The 12,426-nt window shown below is 42.3% G+C and overlaps 1 protein-coding gene and 1 non-coding gene across 6 annotated transcripts in view; one reads left to right on the forward strand and one right to left on the reverse strand.

The window, feature by feature from the left end:
• The window catches only part of ZFP1 (ZFP1 zinc finger protein), a 66,556-nt gene that overhangs the window by 19,958 nt on the left and 34,172 nt on the right, over window positions 1-12,426 (forward strand). Inside the window, exon 1 of one of the 5 annotated variants that reach the window (XR_004346781.1) lies at window positions 8,416-8,565. The exons of 2 other annotated variants lie outside the window; for them this stretch is intronic. The gene's annotated coding sequence lies outside the window, so the exon portion shown is untranslated. Of the gene's footprint in view, window positions 1-8,415; window positions 8,566-12,426 lie in introns of those variants that run through there. 2 more of the 5 variants (XM_032611877.1, XM_032611880.1) reach the window with 2 other exon arrangements.
• TRNAG-ACC lies at window positions 720-792 on the reverse strand. The gene has a single exon. It is a non-coding gene; the product is annotated as a tRNA-Gly (tRNA).

Raw genomic sequence — 12,426 nt, forward strand, 5'->3', positions numbered from 1 at the left:
TCCCAAGATCCGGCTAGTAGGAAAGAAGAACTGAAGGAGCAGCAACCTACCCTGGTGTTATGCGGGGCCACCACCATTCCACTGAGGTGGGCAGCCCTGAAAAGGTAGATGATGCTGGAAGCTACCCACTCCAGCAGGATGCAGGATGCGTAGGCAGCACTTGGTACACTCAGGTGGACAGGACTACAGAACTGCATGATACTGATAGTAGTTGGGTTTCAAGCGTCGTTACTACTTGCCCCAGTCATTCATTCATTCCTCATCTATACCAAGCACAGTGCTGGAAAGGCCTCAATAAATGAGACAGTCCTTATATGCCCGGAGGATCCTTGATGAAGACTTCTAAGCCATTAACCATGTAAGATCGCTTCATTCACTGAGGTGAAAGACGGCCTTGTCAAACACTCAGTTAAGATAACTAAAATTTTCAAGGTTCAGGTTGGTTCCGTTCTCCAGAGTTAATTTATGTTAAAAACAAAGGAAAGATAGCATGAGATATTCACTTTGCTCCAAATAAGGAGAATTTTTGCAGGCTCCCTACTTTGTAATTTTGTTTTGGTTTTTAAATATTTATTTTTTGTTTCACGCCAGGTCTTAGTTGCAGCACACGGGATCTTCATTGTGGCACATGGGATCTTTTTTTTTTTTTTTTTTAGTTGCAGCATGTGGGCCCTTTAGTTGTAGCATGCGGGCTCTTAGTTGCGTCACGTGGGATCTAGTTCCCTGACCAGGGATCGAACCCGGGCCCCCTGTGTTGGTAGCACAGAGTCTTAACCACTAGACCACCAGGGAAGTCCGTGTAATTTTGCCATGAAAAAAAAAAAAAGAGGCCACTTCTCAGAGCCCTAAATGAGGAGGGAAAGGCTGTGATTAGATATCATTCCTTTCCATCATCTCAGGTATATAAAAGAGGGAGGTAGGTCGACTGGCTGGGAGAAATTGGTGACCAGATGGAGTGGTATTGTCAGACACTGGAAATAATACAAGGAAAGGAACATCCACTGGTATGGAGTCTTGGAATCATGATTATAGGGATTATGGAGCCTAATGGGTGATTATGGAGTCTTGGCTCAAACCTCACCTGCTGAGTAAAGTCTTCTCTAGCCATTCTACTCAAAAATGCACACACATGGGCTTCCCTGGTGGCGCAGTGGTTGAGAGTCCGCCTGCCGATGCAGGAGACACGGGTTCGTGTCCCGGTCCGGGAAGATCCCACATGCCGCAGAGCGGCTGGGCCCGTGAGCCATGGCCGCTGGGCCTGCGCGTCCGGAGCCTGTGCTCCACAACGGGAGAGGCCACAACAGTGAGAGGCCCGCGTACCAGAAAAACAACAACAACAACAAAAATAAATGCACACACACCCAGACACTCCTGATACGACCCTCTTAGCAGTGAACTCCATCTGACATGCTCTATGTTTTACTTATCGTTTATTGCCTGTCTCCCTAAGTAGAATGTAAGCTCATAAGGGGAGAGAGCTATGTGTCGCTCACAGCTGTGCCCAAGCACAGTGCCTGCCACCAGCAGGTGCTTGACAAACATTTATGGCAGGAATGCTGAATAAAGGAGTAGAAAATAATGATGTTTGGGGAAAAAACCTGAACCTCTCACTCAGAAAAATAATTGTTCTAAAACCTGGCAAGGAGTAAGGAATTGCTGTTAGTATTTGGCCAAAAATTCTTCTTAAACCTTGACCTTGTCAGGTTCTGAGTCTAGATGAAGTAACAGAAAATTGATAATAAAAATTTAAGGTGATCAGGAGAATCCACACTGTGTGGAAGTTCTTCAGAATAGACAATCCAGTGTTTTCAGCCTATAAATGGCAAAGAAAAAAACAAAAAAAGATATGGAGGGGGGGACCTATGTATTAAAAGACATTAATCGTGGGATGTGGATTCATTTGGATCTTGAGTTTTTAAAATTTGAAGAAATGTTCATGGAAACAATTTGGAAATATGAACAACTGGACATTTGAATACTATTAAGGAAACTTCTAAAATATTTTAGGTGTGATAATGGCGCACAGTGACTGTGCTTTACAGTGTGATCCACAGGCCCCTGGGGTCTCCAAGACCCTTGCATGGGATCCAGGAGGTCAAGGCTCTTTTAATAATAACACTTCAGCATTATTTTCCTATTTCGTTGAGTTGACATTTGCACTGACGGTGCAAAAGCAGTTGGTGGGGGAGCTTGCTGGTGCCACAGCAGGATTCGGACAGTGGCACCAAGCGGCACTGGAAGTCACTACCTATTTTTTTTCTTTTGGCAGCGCTGCGGCCTGCAAGGTAGTTCCCCAACCAAGGATGGAACCCATGTCCCCCTGCAGTGGAAGCACAGAGTCCTAACCACTGGACCATCAGGGAATTCCCTGGCAGTCACTGCTTTCTGCACTCTCATGCAATTGCAGGAAAGAAGTGCCAGTTTCACTTAAGAATGACCTTAATGGAGCAGTAAAAATGATTAATTGTATTGTCTCAACCTTTGAGCGCATGTCTTTTTAATATTCTGATGAAACGGGAAGCACGTACAAAGTACTTCTGCTGCACACACAGAAGCAAGACGTCTCCAGGAAAACCACTTGTGCGGTTGAGTCGTGAGCTGAACTAGCTGCTTTTCTCATGAAACGTTTTTACTTGAATGGCTGACAGTCAAACAAAGGCTGGGTGTTTGGCAGACATTTTCTCAAAAAGGAATGAAGTGAGCTGTCATTTCCAGGAAAACAAGTGACTATATTTCTTGCCCAATGATAAAAGGAGCTTTCAGGTAAAAATCTGAATTTTGGCAAAAACCTGATTCTGCTTCCCAATACTTATTAAAGCTTTTCTGATGAGACCAGTGGTGATATTATTATGGTCATTTGATACTATGTAATAAAATGTATCAACATTTCAAAGATCTTTTTTTTTTTTTTTTTTGCGGTACGCGGGCCTCTCACTGTTGTGGCCTCTCCCGCTGCGGAGCACAGGCTCCGGACGCGCAGGCTCAGCGGCCATGGCCCACGGGCCCAGCCGCTCCGCGGCATGTGGGATCCTCCCGGACCGGGGCACGAACCCGCGTCCCCTGCATTGGCAGGCGGACTCTCAACCACTGCGCCACCAGGGAAGCCCCCAAAGATCTTTATGACTCAGTAAGCCAGTGTTTTTCAAAGACCAGGGCAGGATGTTACAAAATCATGCCTGGATAAATGATCCATTCAAAGTACAAGAAAGACCAATGGATTTTAATATAACAGAGTATACAAGTTCTTTGATAAAATCATATGATCTAGGGTCTATGATCCATGGAATGTCATTTGAGCACGTAAACAAAAATAAAATTTTTTGTCAATATCTATGAGCTCACCACCTGTTATTTATGAGGTTTGGGATATTTGCTCCACTTTAAACAGTCACTATTATAACAGTTAAAATCTCTTTACATCCAATAAACAGTGCCATACAGCATGTACTTACTGTTGGTGCCAGTGCTTGTTGGAACGGAAGTGAATGTTACAACATGCTCGGAAGATCAAACAACCACTAGGACATGCTGGGTAGTTGATTTGAGAAGAGAGTGAAACCTTAGTGGAAGGTCAAAAAAATTTTAAGCAACATTTAAATTAAAATATGCAATATGTTTTTTTAAAAAACATCCTCTATACTTTCCTTTATTCCTAAGAGGAAATTAATAGAAAATAATGTGGTTTTGAACTTTGCACGGTCTTCAGAAACAGTCCATGCACACAGTACTCTATGCTGTTATGCATAAGGCAGTAGGGAGTTTATTTTGTATGTGTTTATTGGGGGAAGAGTGTATATTTCTTCTTTTTGTACATTTCAGTATTTAGTCTTTATGCATACGTTTTACAAAAATAGGATCACACTCTACATACTCTTGTGTGATCTACATTTTTTCATTTCTCAACTCATTAGACACCTCCCCCATGGAGTTAGTATACATTATCATTTTCAATGTCTCCCCAAATTCCATTTACATATCAACTTAATTACATCTATTGAAAGATTTTTAGACTGTTTCCAGTGTTTTGCAGATATAAGCTGTAATGTGAGAACATTCATGTATATACATCATTGTACAAGATTAAAATCTATGATAATTTAAAATTTTTCATTTTTGATACAATGAGGACTTCAGAAGGATTTTATGTACTATAGTCCCACCAGAATTGAATAAAAATTTTTTTCCAAGTTGTTCCAATCCTGGGTCTCATTACTCTTTTAAACATTGGCCAAACTTACAGGTCAAAATGATATTACAGGGCTTCCCTGGTGGCGCAGTGGTTGAGAGTCCGCCTGCCGATGCAGGGGACATGGGTTCGTGCCCCGGTCTGGGAGGATCCCACATGCCGCGGAGCGGCTAGGCCTGTGAGCCATGGCCGCTGAGCCTGCCCGTCTGGAGCCTGTGCTCCGCAATGGGAGAGGCCACAACAGTGAGAAGCCCGCGTACCGCAAAAAAAAAAAAAAAAAAAAAAATGATATTACATATGTTATCAAATAGCTTTTCTTTGATTTTGAGTAGAGAGAAAACATTTTTGATAAATTTATTCTGTGTATTTCATCTTTAATTGGTTCTTCATATACTGAGCTTATTTTTCTTAATGGGGTTAAATTAACATATAAGAGGAGTTCATAAATTAAGACTACCCTTTTTTCTTCATTCATGTACCACGTATATTTGCCCAGCTTATTTGTCTTCACTTCGTTTATAGCATTTTTTTCAAAATTTGTCTCTATAGTTGAATTTGTCAGTTATTTCCTTTGATGATTTCTGCCTTTGGTGTCATAGCTTCTCACCCAAAGAATATAAAAAACATTCCCTTATCATTTCTTTACAACTACTTTGATACTTTCACTTTAAAATTTAAATCGTGAATCCGGCTTATACTTAATTGTCCTAATATGCAGTCTTAGGAGTCTAACATTTTTTTCCTCCAAATTGTTAATTAGTTGCCCAAGAACAATCATAGAAAATTCCAATCTTTCACAAGTGCTGTGAAAACAGACACTAAATTAGTATATACACTTGAGTCTTTTTTTTTTTCTGGAGCAGTACTAAAAAGTTTCATGTTTTAGCTTTGTAATACATTTTTATATCTAATAGTTATTAGTCTCTCTTTTAAAAAAATATCCTGAGTGTTCTGTTTTTCTTTCTGATGAAGTATGGAATTATTCCATCAAACAAAAAATAATCAAAAGGGTACAAACAATAAATAACAGAAATACCTTGCTAAGACTTTGAGTTTTAGTAATTTACAGAGTTATGCAACAATCACTTCAACCCAGCTTATTATTTTTTAAAATTCTGGTAAAATATATATAATATGAAATTTACCATTTTTAAGTATCCAATTCAGTGGTGTTAAGCACATTCACAGTGTTGTTTGTCCATCACCATCATCTCTTTTCAGAACTTTTTCATCATCCCAAATAGAAGCTCCCTACCCATTAAACAGTAACTCCCATGCCTTCCCCCACTCTTGTCCCCAGCAATCTCTACTTTCTGTCTATGAATTTGCCTATTCTAGATACTTTATGTAAGCAGAATCCTACAATATTTGTCCTTTTGTATGTGGCTTATTTCATTTGTATTTTCAAGGTTCATCCATGTGGTAGCATGTACCAGAACTTCATTCTTTTTTTGACTGAATAATATTCCACTATATGTGTATACCACATTTTATTTATCCATTCTTCTGTTGATGGGCACTAAGGCTGTTTCCATCTTTTTGCTGTAGTGAATAGTGCTGCTATGAACATTGATGTACAAGTAATATATCTGAGCAGAACCCTATGATAGGGTCTTCCCAGGAGAGAACTGCCCCCACCAATGTCCTCTGCCTGCCTCTTGTTTGTAGAAAACTTTAGCCTTGTAGGCCTTCCCCAAGTTCCAAAGAGCAAATTTAATCAGAGAAGTGAGAAAATACAAAAACAAAGAAAAACAGTCAAGCAAGGCAAAATAATAATTGTTCGGCCACTAAACAAACTCAAGGACCTTTAGTTCCTTCTCAAGGGCTATAGATAACATTTTGAACCATATCCTTGAGCTATTTTGCAAATCCTGAAACCTCTGCCAGGTGGAAGAAGTTAACTACATGTTGACTACAAGCACATAGACCCCAAACTGGTTGAAACCCCAAACTTGCTTATACAAGCAAGGCAAAATAATAATTGTTCGGCCACTAAACAAACTCAAGGACCTTTAGTTCCTTCTCAAGGGCTATAGATAACATTTTGAACCATATCCTTGAGCTATTTTGCAAATCCTGAAACCTCTGCCAGGTGGAAGAAGTTAACTACATGTTGACTACAAGCACATAGACCCCAAACTGGTTGAAACCAGAAGGTTGATGATGTTGACTCCTGATTACCTCGCCACCAATCCAATCATAAGGATGTCCATGAGCTGATTACTCCACACCCCACAATCCTCTCCCTCACCCTATCTTTAAAATCTTTCCCTAAAAGCCATTGGGGAATTCCAGTGTTTTAAGCATTATTTGCCTCTACTCCTTGCTTGGCCTTGCAATAAACCCTGCACTTTCCTTCACCACAGCCTGGTATCAATAGACTGGCTTCACTGTTTGCATACAGACCCAAGTTTGGTTCAGTAACAGTAGCTTTTTGAGACTATATGTTGTTTTAATTAAAAACTAGTTGCTACCATTACACACCTATTAGAATGGCCAAAATCCACAACACTGACAACACCAAATGCTGACAGGGGTGTGGAGCAACAGGAACTCTCATTCATTGCTGGTGGGAATGCAAAATGGTACAGCCATTTTGGAAGACAGTATGGCAGTTTCTACAAAACTAAATATATTCTCATCATAAAATTCTGACAGTTGTGTTCCTTGATATTTATACAAATGAGAAACTTACTTTATTTCCACACAAAACACTGCACAGGGATGCTTATAGCAGCTTTATTCATAACTGTCAAAACTTGGAAGCAACGAAGATGTCCTTCAATTGCTGAATGGATAAATAAGTGGTGGTACATGCATACAATGGAATATTATTCAGTGCTAAAAAGAACGATCTATCAAGCCATGAAAAGACATGGAGGAACTTTAAGTGCATATTACTAAGTGAAAGAAACCAATCTGAAAAGGCTACATACTGAATGATTCCAACTATGTTACATTCTGGAAAGGCGAAAGTGTAATAGGGAAGAAATTTCGTATTCTATTACAAGTTAATCACTAAAGGGATGTTGCCTATAAGCTTAAATTAGACATAATAGATCATTTCTGGGAACCTCTGCCTCCCAGGTAATGTGTATTAAGCTAAAATACCTTTCTTCAGCTCACAGGAAACATCTTGACCGGGCCCACCTGTGAATGACTGCAAGAAGAAGAAATTAACATAAACCCTCCAGAGGCTGAGGGGAACCAGGAAGTGTTTGACCCTACTCCCTCCCTTTTTTTAGTGTAAAAGAAGTCTGAGTTCTAACTCAGGCAAGATGGTTCTTTGGGACACACATTCATCTTCTTCTCGGTCTGCTGGTTTTCTGGGTTAAGTCGCTATTTCTTGCCCCAAGAACGTCTCTTGATTTATTGGCCTGCGGTGCAGCTTGGACTTGGTAACAATCCTAGGAGTACAGTAAAAAGGTCAGTGACTTTCAGGGACTCAAGGAGAAGGAGGGAAGGATGAATAGACGAAGCACAGGGGATTTTGTGGGCAGTGAAACTATTCTGTATGATACTATGGTGGTGGATACATGCCATCATATATTTGCCAAAGAGGTATATATTTGCCAAAACCCATAGAATGTTTAACACCCAGAGTGAACCCTAGTGTAAACTATGGACTTCGGGTGATTTGTCCAGTGTACGTTTGATCGTAGCAAATGTACCACTGTGGTACTGGAGGTTGATAGTGGAGGAGGCCATGCATGTGGGGGTGCAGGTGGTATAGTGGAACTCTATGTTCCTCATAGATGAACATCTGCTCTCCCTCATATTTTACTGTAAACCTAAAACTTAAAAAAAAATTTGCAGCACATGGTATCTTTATGGCAGATTTTATTATTTAAAAATATCAGAAAGGTGTGAACTTAATGTTACAATAGTTATCTTTGAAAAGTGAGATTATGGGTAATATTTGTTTTATTTTATACATACTTTCTAATTTAAATGCTGTTACCATAGATTACCTGTGTAATCTTTAAAAGCCAAGGATTTGTATTTTGGGGTAGGTAGTGGTTATAACTCATAAACCGCTCTGGTGGAAGTGAAGTCCAGGCCAAGGGATTATCTTGGTCAGCGCTCATCCGACCGGCTAAACAAGGTGAAGACTTTCCTGAGAGTCCCTACGGTGAGGCCCTGCGGGCTTATGGGAAATGTAGTCCCGAAGTTCGATGGACCACCCACTCGGAGGACCCTGGGACGGCAAGCAGCCCCTGCATCTGCGCATGTGCAATGCTGCGAGCGCGCCGGTGGCCGCCCTTCCCCCACCTCCCGCCGCGAGTGGGTGACAGGGCTCCGGTCTGCACGCGTTTTAGCCGCCCCGCGCCGTGACCTGGCCTGGCACTGAGCCACGAGCGGAGGCTGTGCCCCTCCAGGTATGAGGGGGCCTGCCAGGCAGCTCCGCGGGGTCTGGGGGCCGAGGGGAAGGAGATGAGGGATGGGCTCGTGCCCGCGTGGGGTGGAAGCCCAAACTTCGGTGACTCCGCAGGCGGCGGCGACCCTCGGGGTGGTGTCTGGGGCGGCCCGGCCCTCTCCTCGGCGCGGGACCGGCTGGGCCCGCCTGGCCGGACGTGCGGGGGCGGGAACGGCCGAAGGGGAGGGCGGTGGCGAGGGCCAGCCTTCCTCCCTTTGTCAGGCAAAGCGCCTCCGACCCGCCGCGAAGGTCTTCGGCCGCGCGGCAGCAGGTCCTGAAACCGGCGGGCGGGCGGGCGCAGGGCGAGGCTGGGGGCGGGGCCGGGCGCACCTGGCAGCGCCCGAATGCCGCGTGCGGCTGCCCAGGGCCTCGCGGCGTGGAGGGAGGCTTGAAAGGTTTCCCAAGTTTCCTGATGTGCAAATTGCTGAATGAGTAAGACCTGTGACCTCTTTGCAAGAGCCTTTTCAGCTGAAGATCCTCACACCTACCCTGTGTCTTCGCTTAGTTCCTCAGTTTCAACAGAAGGAAAAGTGAAGGCTCTGGTGAAGTGATTTACCCAAGGTCACACAGCCAGCTGGTATTTTGTCATATGAATGGGAAATCTTTTTCATTTGCCTTTTAATTTTGCTCATTGGTGGTTTTTGCCATGGAGGCGTTTTGAATTTATGGTTGAATTTACTGCTCTTCCTTTTTATGACACCCAAAAGCCTTCACTACTTTGAGATTATACAAGTTTTACTAATAATTCCCACTGGTACTTTAAATAAGTTATATTTTAAAGAAATTTGTTTGGACTTTTATTTTTAAGATGTTGGAGGTAGGAGTTTATTAATTTATTTTTTTGCTGTGTTGCGTCTTAGTTTCTGTGCAAGGGCTTTCTCTAGTTGTGGCAAGCCGGGGCCACTCTTCATCGCGGTGCGCGGGCCTCTCACTATCGCGGCCTCTTTTGTTGCGGAGCACAGGCTCCAGACGCGGCAGGCTCAGTAGTTGTGGCTCACGGGCCCAGTTCCTCCGTGGGCATGTGGGATCCTCCCAGACTGGGGCTCAACCCGTGTTCCCTGCATTAGCAGGTGGACTGTCAACCACTGCGCCACCAGGGAAGCCCTGTTGGTACTTTTATTATGATCCAGTTAATGATTGCATTTAATTAGGGAGAATGGACACCTTTATGATGTTGGATCTTGCTGTAGGCCTTCCCATTTGTTCCTCTTTCATTTTTCCCTCTTGCCAGCACTTTGTAAGTTTTTCGTAAATATTTGCATTTTAGTAACTTTATTCTTATGTAGTAATTTATTGCTATTGAAGATGGAATTTTTTTCCATTAGTTTCATCTTTTTCTCTTGAGTTTGTTGATATTTCCCACTTTTCTTATTTTGTGTATTTGGGATTGCTCCTTTTTCTCCTTAATTAACGTAGCTAATGTTTATCAATTTTTTTGTGAAAGAATAACTTTTTAATGTCTGTAGCATCTGTAGTAACGTCTCAATTATTCTTGACATTGGTTTTTTTTTGGCTGCGTTGGGTCTTCGTTGCTGTTTGTGGGTTTTCTCCAGTTGACGCGAGCAGGGGGCTACTCTGACGTGCACAGTCCTCTCAATTGCAGTGGCCCCCCTTGTTGCGGAGACTGGCTCCAGGCGTGCGGGCCCTCAGCAGCTGTGGCACATGGGCTCAGCAGTCGTGGCTCGTGGGCTCTAGAGTGCAGGCTCAGCAATTGTGGCACACAGGCCCAGTTGCTCTGCAGCATGTGGGATCTTCCTGGGACCAGGGCTCGAACCCGTGTCCCCTGCATTGGCAGGTGATTCCTAACCACTGCGCCATCAGGGAAGTCCCTTGACATTGGTTTTAATGCTATAAATGTCCTTTAAATACTGTCCTCTAAATACTGCTTTAGCTGCAATCCCTCAAATTCTGGTATGTTTTGTTTTCATTTCCATTCAATTCTGTGTTTGCTTGTTTTTTAAAAACTTCCCTTGTGACTTCCTTTTCACCCATTGGTTATTTAGAATTTGTTATTTAATTTCCAAACATTAGGGGATTTTCTACATCTCTTTCTGTTATTGATTTCTAGTTTAATTCTGTTTTGGTCAAAGAATATACTTTGTTATGTATTTCAGTTCTTTAAAACTTGAGATTTGTTTCATGGGTAAGGATATGATCTACCTTGGGGATTTAAAAAAAATATTTATTTATTTGGCTGTGCCGGGTCTTCGTTGCTGCATGCAGGATCTTTTTAGTTGTGGCATGTGGGCTCTTTCTTGTGCCATAGCAGGCTCTAGTTCCCTGACCAGGAATTGAACCTGGGCTCCCTGCATTGGGAGTGTGGAGTCTTAACCACCGGACCACCAGGGGAAGTCCCTGGGAATGTTTTCTATGCACTTTAATGACAGTTGTGCTGTGTTGGTGGTAGAGTTTTCTGTCAGTACTTAAATGGGTCAGGGTGGTTGATAGTGTGGTTGAGTTCTTCTGTATCCTTACTGGTTTTTTTATCTACCTCTCTTGTCACCTACTGAGAAAAGAATATTGAAGTCTCAAGCTATAATTGTGATTTATCTATTTATTTCACTTTTATCAACTTTTGCTTCTTGTATTTTGAAGTTCTTTTGTGCATATACATTTAGGATTGTTATATGTTCTGGTGATTTGATACATTTATCATGTGTCATTTAGCACAGTGACATGTAATATCACACTTTATCTCTGGTAATATTTTTTATTAAGTCTACTTAGCTTGATATTAATCAGTCCAGCTTTCTTTTGATTAGTGTATGCAAGGAATATAATTTTTTATTTTATTTCCTCTTATTTTGGCTGTGCCTTGCATCATGCAGGATCTTAGTTCCCCAACCAGTGATGAAACCTGTGCCCCCTGCATTGGAAGCGTGGAGTCTTAACCCCTGGACTGCCAGGGAAGTCCCAAGGAAAATCTTTTTTTATCCTTTTACTTTTGATCTAGCTATTATTGAAAATTCAATTAACAATCAAGAAGGAAGAGAATTTTATTTGAGCCAGCCTGAGGATTGTAATGTGGGAGACAGACTCTAAGAAGCTCTGAGTACTGTCCTGCCTGTTAGAAGTTGAAGGCACAGTCATACACATTTTTTGAGACAAAGGATCATACATCAAAATGACGTACTGACATAAAGTTCACCAATATACAGTAGTCCAGGTAAGCACTTACAAGCGAGCAGCAAGTTCATCATGACCCCCTTACAGAGTTGAGAAAGAATGTTAATCTTTTAAGAAGTTACATTGCTAGCATCAGAAGAAAGAAAAAAAGATCTTTGTGGTTGAGTAGGCATTCCCATCTTTGAGAAGGCCTGGTTAATGTGTAATGCGGCTGGATGTTGCACACTAAACAGAGAGGGAGGAGGCCCAAAGGACAGAATTTTATGTTTAAATTTCTTGTTCTGCCTTAAAATTTTATTTCATCACTATGATTTTATATTTAAAACACATTGCTTTATTTTATTTATTTTTAGCTGTGTTGGGTCTTCGTTGCTGCGTGCGGGCTTTCTCTAGTTGCAGCAAGAAGGGGCTACTCTTCATTGCAGTGTGTGGGCTTCTCATTGCAGTGGCTTCTCTTGCTTCAGGGCACGGGCTCTAGGCATGCGGGCTTCAGTAGTTGTGGCATGTGGGCTCAATAGTTGTGGTGTGCGGACTCTAGAGCACAGGCTCAGTAGTTGTGGCACACAGGCTTGGTTGCTCCGGGACATGTGGGATCTTCCCGGACCAGGGATCGAACCCATGTCCCCTGCATTGGCAGCCAGATTCTTAACTACTGTGCCACCAGGGAAGTCCCAAACACATTGCTTTTTAGACAGCA

Source organism: Phocoena sinus, chromosome 19 (assembly GCF_008692025.1).
Source record: "Phocoena sinus isolate mPhoSin1 chromosome 19, mPhoSin1.pri, whole genome shotgun sequence".
Taxonomy (NCBI): Eukaryota; Metazoa; Chordata; class Mammalia; order Artiodactyla; family Phocoenidae; genus Phocoena; species Phocoena sinus.